We start from the raw sequence: 13,866 nt of genomic DNA on the forward strand, positions 1-13,866 counted from the left end.
TTGTCTTTCCCTAATAAAATGCAGATGACTCTCCTTTCCAAGCTCCTAAATCCCCAAAGCTGTGTTTGAATATGAATCTCATCTTCTTCAAAGAACAGATTTGCAATTCAGTAAGTCACATTGTGCATCAACTCTGTTCCTCAGTCCAAAAATATTTCTGAAGGGCTTGACATATAGTAAGTGTGCACTAAATATGTATTAAATGAATGTGTGAGAGGACATTAGCATTAGCCCTAGAAGATGAAGACCTGGGTTTAAATTCTGGCATTGCAACTATATAGACTGGGAGGGAGTACTGGGTGCCAGTTTAGAATAATGACCCTTAAGTGAGTTAGATCAGGATTCGGACCCTGGTTCCATGCCTTCCCAGCCATGAGTAGGTTGGATTTGGGTCAAACTTCACAACTCTCTGTAACTCAATAGGATGCAATAGTTGGGCTTGAGGACCCTGGGGTTGAATCCTGCTTTTGTTATTTATTATCAAGAGCGTATTGGCAATTTCCTCAAACGGCCTGATTTCCTTACCTGTAAATTAGAGAAAATAACTGTGCTTATTTTCACAACGTTGTTGTGAGCACTTATGAGTTAATACATGCAAACCACTTAGAGTAGAGCTTGGCATATGGTAAGCACTCTGTAGGTGTTAACTATTATTCTATTATTTTTATTATACTACCTCTTACTGTGCTATTCTGACTCTAAGAATGTACAGGTTTTTTGCTTTTTTTTTCTCTAGGAAGAGGTTCCAAAACATTCAGCATCTTGGGGGTGGTGTTAGGGTAGTCATTTAACCTTGAACACTTTAGGTTTCAGTTTTCACACATGTCACTGAGGTAATGCTCCCTCCCTACCCCTTCTCTCTCCCTCTCCCTCTCTCTCTCTCTCTATATATATATATACACACACACACCTATAGCATAGGTTTTTGTGAGGCTCAAATAAGATCACAAATGTGAAAACACTTAGCTAACTCTCAAGTGCTCCATAAAAGTGAGTTTATTAGTTGGAACTCTTTCCACTACAAGTGACAAAAACTCAACTCAAATCAGTATGCCAAAAAAGAAGATTTATTGGCTCTTGCAACTGGATTCTAGGGTAGCTCATAGTCCCAAAGGAAGAACTGTAAAAACCAGACTTTAGGAACCCAAACTGATGCTCATTATAACTCAAACACACAGTTTACACCTGTGTGTCATCTCTGATGGCTGAAACTCTTTCCCTCTCCATATAGTTCTTTTCCATGTAACGAGGAAGATGGCATCAGGATCCCAGCTTCATATTGTTTCAGTATTCCAAGCCAGCAAAAAGAGAAAATCTCCCTTGTATATCCCTCCCTCTCTTGTATATCCACTTCAAGGAAGGATTCTGATTGACCCTGATTTAATCTCTTGCCTAAACTTGGGCCAATTACTGGGTATGAGGGGATAGATTACTAAGATTGTTCAGGCTTGGTCATAACCCTTTCCATTTAGTGTGGGACAGAGGCATATTATAGTAGGTTTCTCCAGAGAAACAGAACCATAGGACACGTATATGTATAAATACATCTGTACCTATATTTATAAGGAGAGTCTTTCTTTCTTTCTTTCTTTCTTTCTTTCTTTCTTTCTTTCTTTCTTTCTTCTTTCTTTCTTTCTTTCTTTCTTTCTTTCTTTTTCTTTTTCTTTTTTTCTTTATTAAGGAAATGGCCAATTATGGAAGCTGCCAAGTCCCAATATCTTCAGGGCAAGTCAACAATCTGAAGAACTAGGAGAGCCAATGAGGTAATTCCAGTCCAAGTCTGAAGTCCTAAAAACCAGGAGAGCCAATGGTGTAGTTCTAGACAAAAGGTCAGCAGGCTCAAGAACAAGCAGAAGCCAATGTTCCAGTTCAAAGAAGGTCAGGGAGGAAGAATTCTCTCTTATTCAAGGGAGGGTCAGCTTTTTGTTCTATTCAGGCCATCAACTGATTGGATGAGGCCCACCCACATTATAGGCTGCAATCTGCTTTACTTAGTCTGTTGATTTAAATGTTAATCTCATCCAAAATATCCTTACAGAAACACCCAGAATAATGTGTGACCAAATATCTGGGCACCCTGTGGCCAAGAGAAGTTGACTCATAATATTAATCCCAAGAGATATATTACCAGAAGGGGAAAAGTAAAAAACAAAGATACTGAGCAGATTAAAAAAATATTATCATAGATTATCATTATTAATAGTAGTTTATTTAACTTCTGTAGAGATGACTACAATGAGCCTCTGTGTATCTGAAAGCCAAGATTAATTATACCCCAAACCCTTGAGTGTTACTCAATTTCTGGCAGAGATAGTTAGCAGGATGTTGATCCCATTAGAAGCTGTTTTGGTAGGAGAGAAATCCTACTAGTACAAGGTCCTCAACCTTGGAAATATTGACATTTGGACTGGAAAATTCTTTGTTGTGGGGGACTGTCCTGTGCCTTGCAGAATGTTTATAACATTCCTGGCCTCTACCCACTGGATTTCAATAGCGCTTAGTCCCCCTGCATTCCACCTTCTGATAATCAAAAATGTCTCCAGATACTGTCAAATGTTCCCTAGGGAACAAAATCTCTCCCCATTTCTGGTTGAGAAGAACTATACTACTGAATCCCAGCTAAGTAGTAATTTATACCTCTCTAATCTTCACCATTATTCCCAAAGGATGGGGGGAATTTTGGTTGGCATTACAACTTGATAACTGCCCCCTTCCTCCTCTATACGCATTTCATTACATTGAAATTCCCCACCACTGGGGCACTGAACTGTTGAAAAAGACTGCAGAATGTATGACTCAAGATACTTCAGTGTCTAGTCCCTCCTCTGTCACTGACTTATCATATATGGCTAGGCATCTCCTTCCTCTCCAGACCTTTGTTTTCCATATTGGCAAAATGAGAGGTCCTATAATTTTTCATGTTACTCTAACATTTTATGATACAAATTGATTGACTGGAACTATGAAAAGGGAAATCACCAGACAATATTCAATAATTGAATAATTTGTGGCTAAGACCCTAAATTTCCCACAAGCATCTCTTTTGTTTCTCAGAAGTTTAGATTACATTGGGTTCCTTGGGGTGTACAGGGAGTTGGGGCAAAAGAAAGAACTAACCTATTTAACCTAGGATCTCTGCTGTTACTTGATGTTTTGTTTTGGGGTATCTATAATGATTCCATCTCTGCATAGGAAAACAGTGTCAACTGGAGAATCACTCAATGAGGCTGAAGCATAATGTTTGTGAGAAATAAACTGGGGGACTGTGCAGAGTCTAGGATGCCAGAGTAATGGTCACGACCCTATTCCCCAAAGTGAGGAGCAGTATGATGCACAATAGAACAAATACCCATACAGCTGGTTGAATTGTTTTTCATCATTGTGTTTGAAGTTTAGATAGATGATAGAGTGAAATTAGGCAGATGCAATTTGCAGTAGACAACAGTTTTGCCTCTTTAGTTTTCCCATCGTAATTATTACAGTACAAAATATTCACTTTACTGATGAAAAAACTGAAGCTCAAAAAGGAGGAGTTACGAGCAGTGTGAGTTGATGGCAGACTCTAGATGGACAGCTGGGGCTCAGGACACCCAGACCAGCAATGTTTCCACCATATCATCCCCAGGGAAAAACCCTGTGGGGAAAAAAGTGTAGAAAAAAACACCATCCCCTGCCCCCAACCCAATATTAGAGCTCAATAAAGCAGGTCATGTACGTGATGGGTTTCCCCTTTTCCTTTCCTCTGCCTGCCCATTGTTAGGTGGGTTTTTCACAAAATTTTCAGTCTTATTTTTGCCACTGGTTCCTAGCTACAAGGATATCAGAGCTCATACTGGGACAAAGAACCAAGCTCATGGAGAATATGGCTCATAGTCCCATCCTCCTTCCTGCCTTCCTGAGGAAGCAGCAAACAGAAAGGATGAAAGGCATTAGCTATGCTTCTGTAATGACCTTGCTGGCAGATGGAGATGAGAACCTATGGAGAGCTTTTGAACACTTACTACATTCTAGTTTCCAGTTACTATACTAGTTTCCTGTGGCTGTCATAACAGATTGCCATATGTTTGGTGGCTTAAAACAACAGAAATGTATTTTCTTACAGTTCTGGAGGAAAGAAATGTGAAATCACGGTGTCAGAGGGGCCATGCTCCCTGTAGGGGCTCTGGGGAGAGTCTGTTTCTTATGTCCTCCACTTTTTAGTGGCTCCAGTAGTCCTCTGGCTTGTGGCCACATCATTCCAGTCTCTACCTCAATGGTCACCTTTTCTCCTCTTCTTTGTGTGTCTCTTATAAGGACACTTGTCACTGGATTTAGGGCTATCTGGATAACTCAAGATTACATCCTTATCTCAACATTCTAAACTTCATTACTTCTGCAAAGACTCGCTTTCCAAATAAGGCCCCTTTCATAGGTTCTGGATATTAGGTCATGGATGTTATGTCCTGGGTTATCATTATTTAGTCCACTACTTCTAGGAACTGTGCTGATTTTTCTACCTACAGTATCTCATGGACTTCTCACAGGTCTATAAGTTATGGGTGAACATTCCCATTTTACAGATGAGGAGAATTTGTAAAGGGACACAGAGTTAGAAAGTGCCAGAGGCAGGGTGCACACTTGGGTATTTTCTAATGAGTCTATGTTCTTCCCCAGAGCTTTGGATCTTCCTTCTAAGAGCACACTTATATTGGCTTTGTTTGTTAATAAATACACTTTGGGGTGATGTTATGCAGAAGAGGAAGCAGCATCTATAGATGACATAAGTATCAAAACACTAGGTCGGATAGGGGGATTCCTTCTGGAGGATTGTTACCCTCTTGCAGATTTAAAGGCATCTTAATTCAGTTCTTGGGTTCTGGCCCTGTCTCTGTGTAGCTGTGAATGAATTTTAACAAGTCTGTTTACCTCTTATCCTTCAGATTTTCCAACTATGAAATGAGCAAGTTGGACTTTGAGCTCTCAGTTTATGAATCAAAACTTCCATCAACATCAATCCTCAGGACGTACTTTTTGAAGAAATGATACCATCTTTACAAGTATAATCTATCCTGAAAATATCCAAATTCTTCCTGCCCCTGCTCAACTGGTACAATAGGACCCAAATGCTGGGAAGCTTTAGGATTCACTCTGATGAGGGACCCTGAAATACTCTTCCCTTCCAGGCCATATCTCCTTCTCAGCCTTGAAAGCCCATCTCGAATATTCCTCCTGTCCTGATCTTGTTAGGCAGAATTAAGTATTCCCCCTCTCTCTTCCTGTATCTTGGCTTGCACACACTTGAATAATGAGACTTACCTTTATGTATGATTATTATTTTCCTTTTCTTAGGCTTCTAGAGTGTGAATAAATAAATGAGGGAATCTAGACCTTTTTTTGAGAAGGTGTAAAGGCAGAGAGCCTGCATTCTTATTTTTTCTCGACATTTGATTGAAAAGTGCCACAGCTCTTAGAGGGAGACAGCCTGTGTTAGTCAGATAGGGAACACGTTTTTAAAAAAGACTGGAATTTGGTTCTTTGCAAGAGAGTTATTCCCTTTGTCTCTTTTCTCCTTTTCCTTCCTTGCTTCACCCTTTCCTTTCCATTCTTTTCCTTCTTTTATCAAAAACACAGCCTGAGCCCATACTAATTGCCAGATGCTGCTAGTTCCAAGGATATAATGATGAATAAGTCACTACCCTGTAGTCAAACAGTTTAGTCTTGTGGTCAGTGTAGTCAAGGAAACAAAAAGTTACATCACATTATTATATCATACCACATAATATATAATATATACTACATAATATAGAGTACATATCATTTTGTCATATATTTTTGCATATCATTTTAAGCTATATATGCACCATCTTGCATACTACATGGGAATGTAGTAAATGCTTTAGTAGTTTTCTTCGTGGCTTCAGGGGAGGCCATGAACAAGAAGGGTTAGAAAATGGAAGTGTATTCACCAGACAGAAGGAAAGAGATGAAGAACGGAGCATTTTCTAAAGCTCAGAGCCTGTGGGCTTGAATGGCAAGCTTGGACACATAGATGATAATTCAACAAAATTTTCTGTGGCCACTTCTTTCAAGGAAGATAACTTTGGGGGCCTATCTGGGTGTTCCAGTACCCACTGTAGAGCTTATACCTCGCTCTACATAGCAGAAAGCTGGGTCAACATCACCATCTGCCCACAGTCCAGAACTCCATCCAAATTAGACTCTAGGATACCAGCAAGCAGACTGAACACACGGCCCTTCTCACAGAGTGCTCAGCCTGGTTCTCATTAACCTCTCTCTCAGCTACTTTGGACTCCACAAAAGCCATGTGTATTTCCATTGCTAACTTAATCTGCAAGGCATTCAGCAAACTTCTCAATTTTCTTTTATTTTCCTATAATCTGATGTTGCAAATAAAAACAAATTATACAAAGGGGGGAAGTTAGTGAATGAAATAAATTATTGATTACTGTACTTTAATACCACAAATAGCTGTTATTTATTAGGTCATGAAAGTACAAAGCATGAGCTGTTTTATCTTGACAACTTTATATCTCTAACAGTGCTTGCTATAAATTTGGTACTCAGTAAATGTGAATTAAATTAAGTTCAGCAGTATGGAAGGACTGAATGAAGCTGGCATTATGGATTCTCTTCATATATGAGAAAATGGATCAGAATTCAACCTCATTTTTTAATTCATTTTTTGTATGCTCATTAGAGCTCAAGAGCTATTCCTGCCTTCAGTGCTAACTCATACTATCCTGTTGGAGAATTTCTGCTGGTGACTTAAGAGAGGTCTGCATGCACGGCCTTCCTCCTTTTCAACCCTCCTCTCTTCATTCCATCTTTCCATGCTTCTAGCTGTAAGATCTTTCTGAAATACAGATTGGATCACCTGTCTGAAATCCTGTCTGGGTCTATAGCCCCATCTCTCACACTCAACCATGTATGCCCCATGCTTGAGCTGCTCCCAAAGAGTCTTGTGCTTTCTCAGTCCTCCCTATCAGCACATGCTGTACCACTTTCCAGGAAGATGTCTGTCCACTACTTCTCTGTTCAGTTTACTGGTATTTCAAAGCCTAGCTCAGACTGTACTGCCTCTTAGAGGCTCTCTTTGAAGGCCCTTGACTTGATTGGGGAAATCACTCTTCTCTTTCCCACCCTGTTATATTACCATGCTAAGGCAACTGATCATGTGTCTGTCTATCTCTCCAGCTTAGCTCTGAGCTCCATGAGGATGGAAACCATGTCCTTCTTCTCTGTTACGTTCTCAGTTCTAGTCCCAGGATCAAGCATTGATTAGTTGCTTGAAAGATAGAAATGAAAGAATGAAAAAAGAAAAGAAAAGAAAAGAAAAGAAGAGAAAAGAAAAGGAAGGAAGGAGGGAAGGAAGGAAGGAAAGGAGGGAGGGAGTAGGGAGGGAGGGAGGAAGGAAGGAAGAAAAGAAAAGAAAGAAAAAAGAAAGAGAGAAAGAAAGAAAGGGAGAAAGAGAGAGAGAGAGAGAGAAGGAAGGAATATATTGGCAAGGATAGTGCCACCAACTGGCAGCAGAAGATATTCATGGTCTCATGGTCTCGTGGTCAAGCTCAGCCTGAATTATTTTATGTATAAGCCCTCAGGAAGAATTTGCAACAGCTGCCCACTATCTTGGCTTTGGGGGACCAGGGATATATGGCCTCCATAAACAGTGCTGGGGAGCAAAGGAGGACTTCACTGTTCATCCCTGGAAGCCAGTAGATTGCTTTTGTTTGTTGTGTTTCTGCTACCATGGTTCCCAGATGACACCCCATTTGCACAAGCACCACTGCAAATAGACATGGAGCTGCCAGAAGGGTTTTCTCAAACCCAAGAGCCTCAGTAAACCAGCAGCTGACAAAGGCTAGGAGCAGGCCCCAGACACAGGGGAAGGAATGCGGATTTGTCTTGATCTGCCTCATCAGAGGGGAAATGATAAAGAAGGAGTCATAAAAGACTGGCAGCAGCTCAACTATTTGGCACCATAGGCTTCTTCCAAAGCACCATTTTCCAAGATGGGTCTGCACCCCTGCAAACGTGCTCATGTTCACATGAATGTCATGTTTGCCTTTTCTCCTTTTCTTTTTTCTCTTTATTTTCTTTCTTTTTTTCTACCTTTTTTTCCTTTCTTTTTTTAAAAATTTCACTGGCCCCTCAATGAAAGAATTAGTAGAAGAGTCAGGTCTCAGGCATCAGGTAAAGACTGAAATAGAAAGAAAGGGGAGTGAAGTAAATACCTCTCTGGAGAGACACAGTTCTGTCTGAAGGGAGAGTTTGGCTTTCTGCCCTCAACTGACCCTCATTCCCCCAGGATGTTTCTGGTCCTGGGAGCTACGGATGCAGAGCCCACTGAGCTCTTCTGTCTATTGTGGTGTTGGCCTGATCCCTGAAATTCTGACCCCATCATTTTCCCTAATGGCTTTCCTCCTCCAAGTTCCCTGGGGAAGAAAGGACACCTAAATGCTCTTTGTCAGCTTTTCTTTCTACTTTCTAAAGTAACTCACTGCAGACAAGAGTATAACTGCACCTTCTTCCCTTTCCCCCAGACAGATCATGTCTAGTTTCCTTTTATGCTGCTGACATTTTGTCTATTCATTTGCTCATTTCTCTAGGGTCAGATCCCACAGGTCCTTGTTCTTCTGTTTGCAAAGATCACCTTGTTTGTTACGATGAAGGTATACATGGCTCAAAGCCCCATTTCACAGATGGTGAGATCTCAAGTGTCCTGTGTTGACCTGTGGATCTCAGAAGGTGAGCTTTTGTTTTACATTGTCTCCTTCTTGCTTCCCCCAGTCAGTTGCTCCCACTGCTGCCATTCATCATTGCTTGGAAAACACTTTTAATTTATCCTTTTCAATATCTCCCCCAAACTCACATATGGGGATTGTGGATAGATTTTTACTTTTCACTTACGTGTGTGTGTGTGTGTGTGTCTTTGTAACTTTGCAGTTAAAGATGTGGCCTTCAGTCTTATCATTTCTCTTCCTCCCTCCTCCTTCCTAGCACCTTAAACCTCCATCTCCAGTATTCTGGTTTATATGCTGGGCAGCATAGTTAAGCTGGTTTATCCTACCTTGGCCAATGCTACTTTAATAACAAAATAACCCTCAAGAGATTTTGCTACTTAAAAGACATCCTCTCCCCTAAGTACAATTTCATCACCAGTTCTTAAGGTAACAACGGTCTGTACTACACACACACTCAGTAGACACATCCTGGGTATCACTGTGTGATGTCCCAAGCTCTGCCGACAATGGTGAGAAAGGAAACATTCCAATTTCCAGCTTGCAGTTCAATTTTTAACATAACAATCCCTTCCAAATCTTGAGGGCAGGTGCCAGGTTTCACTTGTTTTGATATTTGTGGTTTCTAGTATCTGATCAAGTATATATCAACAATGTGCAGTAAATATTTTATGGCAAAATGGTTTCAGGTATTATTATCATCATCATTATTATTATGCACATTTTATAAGTGGAAGGAAGAAACTTGAAAACCTCATGAGGTCTCACTTATACAGTAAATAGCAGAGCCACATCTTGAAATGCCCAAATATTCGGACATCAAACATTATAGTTTATCTTCTCTATCATGTTGATGGCATGTTTACGGCAAACTATTTTTTTTTGTCAGATTTTACACACATGTGAAATCACTTGCGTCCTTATTACTGTCACCCATACCTATAGATTGGTCTCTATGGCTCTTATGTTTGTGCAGGGATGGGTGGGCAGGGACTGGGGAAGGCACACACATCAAGCTCCATTCTTGGCCCCTACTCAGGTATCAGATGTTCCCTCAGTCTCTATAGCTGACTGCTGAAGAAAGCCTCTGTAAATCAGTCACAAGAATTCCAGGGCTCTTTTTTACACAGCTATCTCCTGAGGGCACAACACTCCTCATAGCAACAGAAGATTACCATTTTAGACAAGGGAAAACCAGATATAGGAATGTCGCCTGGTGTATTAGTTTTCTAGCATTTTGTGACAAATTGCCACAGGTGTATCAGCTGAAAAATAGCACACAGATATTATCACACAATTTTTGCAGACCAGGAGTCCAGAAATGGCTTAACTGGGTCCCAGAAAGCTGTAATCAAAGTGCTGGTTGGGCTGTGTCTACATCTGGGGGCTTGACTGGGGAAGAGTCCATTTCCATGCTCATTTGGGTTGTTGGCACAATTTATTTCCTCTTGGTGAGATGGCTGAGGCACCCCAATGTTTGGGTGACTGCCAGCAGGATTTAAATGTCTTCTCTGTGGGGACGCCTGGGTGGCTCAGTCAGTTAAGCGTCTAACTCTAGATCTGGGCTCAGGTCATTATCTCAGGGTTGTGAGATCGAGCCCTGTGGGGGGCTCCATGCTCTCACCCTCTCCCTCTGCCCCCCCCACTCATCCTCTCTTTCTCAAAAAGGCAAATAAATAAATAAATAAATAAATATCTTCTCTCAGGATTCATTTCCATTAATTAAATTAATTAATTATATCCATTAATTAACTCTCTCTGGATTCATTTCCATTAATTAAAACAATATAAATATAAATAATATTCCTTAGTGTAAGCACTAAAATTTGCTCAAAAATCACATGGGCATCAATTTTGAAGTGGAACTTGACTATTACACTCAAACCAAATACTAAGAAAGCCAGAAATTTATCATGTGGAAATATGATCAAGATTGAATTAAGGTGACTTGACATTTTTTTCTTTCACATGTGGGTCTACATGTTGGTCATAATGATAGAGAGAGTGGCCTGAGCTCAATTGGAAATGCCCAGGTCTTCAGTTGGAACTACTTTACCACTTCCTTTACTGCCCCCACAACACCCTCTTCTCTTCTCCTACCACCACTAAAGCCCTTCTCTTTCCACCACTTAGGTGGCTTCTACTGCTTAGTGTCCTTCACTATGTTCCTGGTCTGACCTGGATTCATTATTTCAGAAGCATTAAAGACTTGGCTGGAAGCCAGATCCCAGCACCCCAACTCCTAAAGGCTCAGTTCAGCTCAATACATGATTACTTGGGAGTTGAATGTATCACAGTCCCAGTAACTAAAACTGAAGATAATTTTTCAGATGAAAAAGACGTCATTTAAGGAGTTGTAAATGACTTATAATTTCCTGGGGTAGGGATGTAACTTGCTTTAGGAGGCAGAGATTGTGTATTTTACTCTTGTTTGAAAAGGGACGACGTTGGTAGGCCCTCTCGGTCAAATAAATTCAGGCGTTGGCAAACTTGCACTGGAAAGGGCCATAGAGTAAACATATTAGGATTTGTGGGCCAGGTGGTCTCTGTTCCAACTGCTCAATGCTGGCATTATAGCACGAAAGCAGCCCTGGATAATATATAAATGAATGAGTATGGCTGTAATTCCAGTAAAACTTTAATTATAAACCCTGTAATTTAAATTTTATATTATTCTTATGGGTCATGAAATATTCTTCTTCTTTTTTTTTCAACCATTTAAAAATGCAGAAACCATTCCTGGCTTGTGGACTGTGTGAAAATGGGCAGCAGGCTAGATTTGACCTATGGGGCATAGTTTGCTACAGATACAAACCAAACACCTACCCACAATTCTTGGAAAAAATAAATTCTCTCTCTAACCCCCTTGGAAGTCTGTTGGGCTGCATTCAGAGTTGCAGGGTATGTCCGAAGATTCTTGGTGGGGAGAACAGTCTCTGAGATTGGACTTTCAAAATAAACACTTGCTATGTTTAGAGGCAGCAGCCAAAAGAAGAGCCTTGTAGACTCCTCGGGCCATTGTAGCTCTGTGGAGGACAGCTGGGCCCAGCCAACCTATGATTTTAGTGATCTCATGGGCAGGTGAGGAGGCCATACTAGGAAGATGAAGGTTAGCAGCTGCAACTTGGATGAAAATCATCTCAGTAGAGAAAGGAGTGACCTGCAGGAGAACAGATGGTGCTCTGGAGACAAATGACTAGGGTATACAAAAAGTGACAACCAGGATAGATTTGCAGAACATTGTAAAGTATCCTGGAGATTCCCAGAGATACTGTGGAGTACGGCAAAAAATTTAAAATAAAAATGAATTTTCTATATTTGAGTTGCTTGGGGGATAATGCCCCTATAATTTAAAAATACAAAGAAGTGCAATGTTTTTGGTAGGGTCTGGCTTGTGAGATGTATGTTATCATAAACACACTTGGTTGCCAAGCAACATCCATATGCCTATTCTTCCTCTTTTTAAAATTTTTCTACTTTGAAATAATCTGAAATCCTCAGAAAAGTTGCAAAATAGTACAAAGAGCTCCCATATTTCTGCCACCCAGATTCCTCTATTAGCATTTTTCCACATTAGCCTTAGCATTCTTTCTCTCTTACATATATACTCACACACGACATACATACTCATACATACTACTGTTTCTGAACTGTTTGCAAAGAAGTTGCATCAGTTTGTATTTCTTAAAACCAAAGACGTTCTACATAATGATAATACAACCACCAAAACCAAGAAGTTAGCAGGGACCCTATATTGCTTTCTAATACGTATACCCAACTGGAACTTTATTGATGCCTGAATAATGTCCTTTTTATGTTCTGACTCCAATGCAGGAACATGTGTGCACTTAGTTGCTATATATATTTTTATTTCCCTTCAATATAAAACAATTCCCCAATCTTTATTTTTCATGACTAACATTTTTGAAAAGGCAGGCCAGTTGCTTTGTAGACTGTCCTTGAGTTCAAGTTTGATTGATGTTTCCTAACAATTTACAATAGTTTAACAGTAATATCTGCCAAATATTCCTTTCATGGCATAATACCATTAAGTACCAAATGCTAATTTGTCCCATTGCTGGTGATATTAACTTTTATTACTTGGGTCTAAGGTTTTTCTACTGTGAGGCTAATTAATAAGTATTCTGTACTCACCACCTAATGATTAATAAAAAGGTATTTTGAGGATTGATACTTCAGGTCTTCTACTGTAAGCTTAGAATTTTTTGCTTTGTTCCCATTTATTTATATCAGTATAGATAAACTGGATGGATTTCTATTTTATTCAAAACATTACAGCCTGTAAATGTCATTGTTTTGATGCACAAATTGTCTTGGACTTGGCCAGTGGAGACCCTTCAAACTGGCTCTGGTGGCATTTTGGCCTGCGGCCATCACTCATGAGGCAATCCCTTGCTTTAGGTTACAACAAGACATTCTAGACCTATCTGCATTTTCTTTTCTCCAGCTCTGGGTAACCCATTACTCTAGTTTCTTTAGTGGAGAATAGCACATAGAAACCAAGGACTGGACATGCTTATTGTGAAAAGGGTACCAGTGTTTCTAGGTCCTTTTAATGGACAGAGATAGAACACACCCACCCACCCACCCACACCCACACACACACACATACACTCTATATTTATTTAAATATGTAAGTTAAAAATGGTGTGTTTTCCTCATCATTTTCTATTTCAATCTACACCATGTTGCTACATTTATTCGAGTCTTATCCCTTTCCATATTTGTAAATCCCACCTCTATCAGAGAAATCCAAACTCCCATTTTCAATGTACTTTCTTACTTTTTCAATTCCTACTGTCTATAACCCATACTGAAACATGCATGAGAGAAAGACCTAGAGAATCTCACAGGTGCCAGTCCTGATAACTTCAGGGGGCTGAGTTATTAATACTAGCGGGCACATAGTTCCTGTTATGTGGAAAAAGTAAATCCGTATTAATTTAACTACTGCAAGTCTAGTAGTTACTCTTAGCTGAGTACATTCTCAACTGAATTCCAACTTGAGCAGTGTCTGGTGCTGCAGAGGAAGTTGGCCCCACCTATAGCTCTAGGGATATATCTGATTGATCTTAGGATTCATTCCATTTTACCGTAATTGACTTAG

Source organism: Ailuropoda melanoleuca, chromosome 7, assembly GCF_002007445.2.
Source record: "Ailuropoda melanoleuca isolate Jingjing chromosome 7, ASM200744v2, whole genome shotgun sequence".
NCBI lineage: Eukaryota > Metazoa > Chordata > Mammalia > Carnivora > Ursidae > Ailuropoda > Ailuropoda melanoleuca.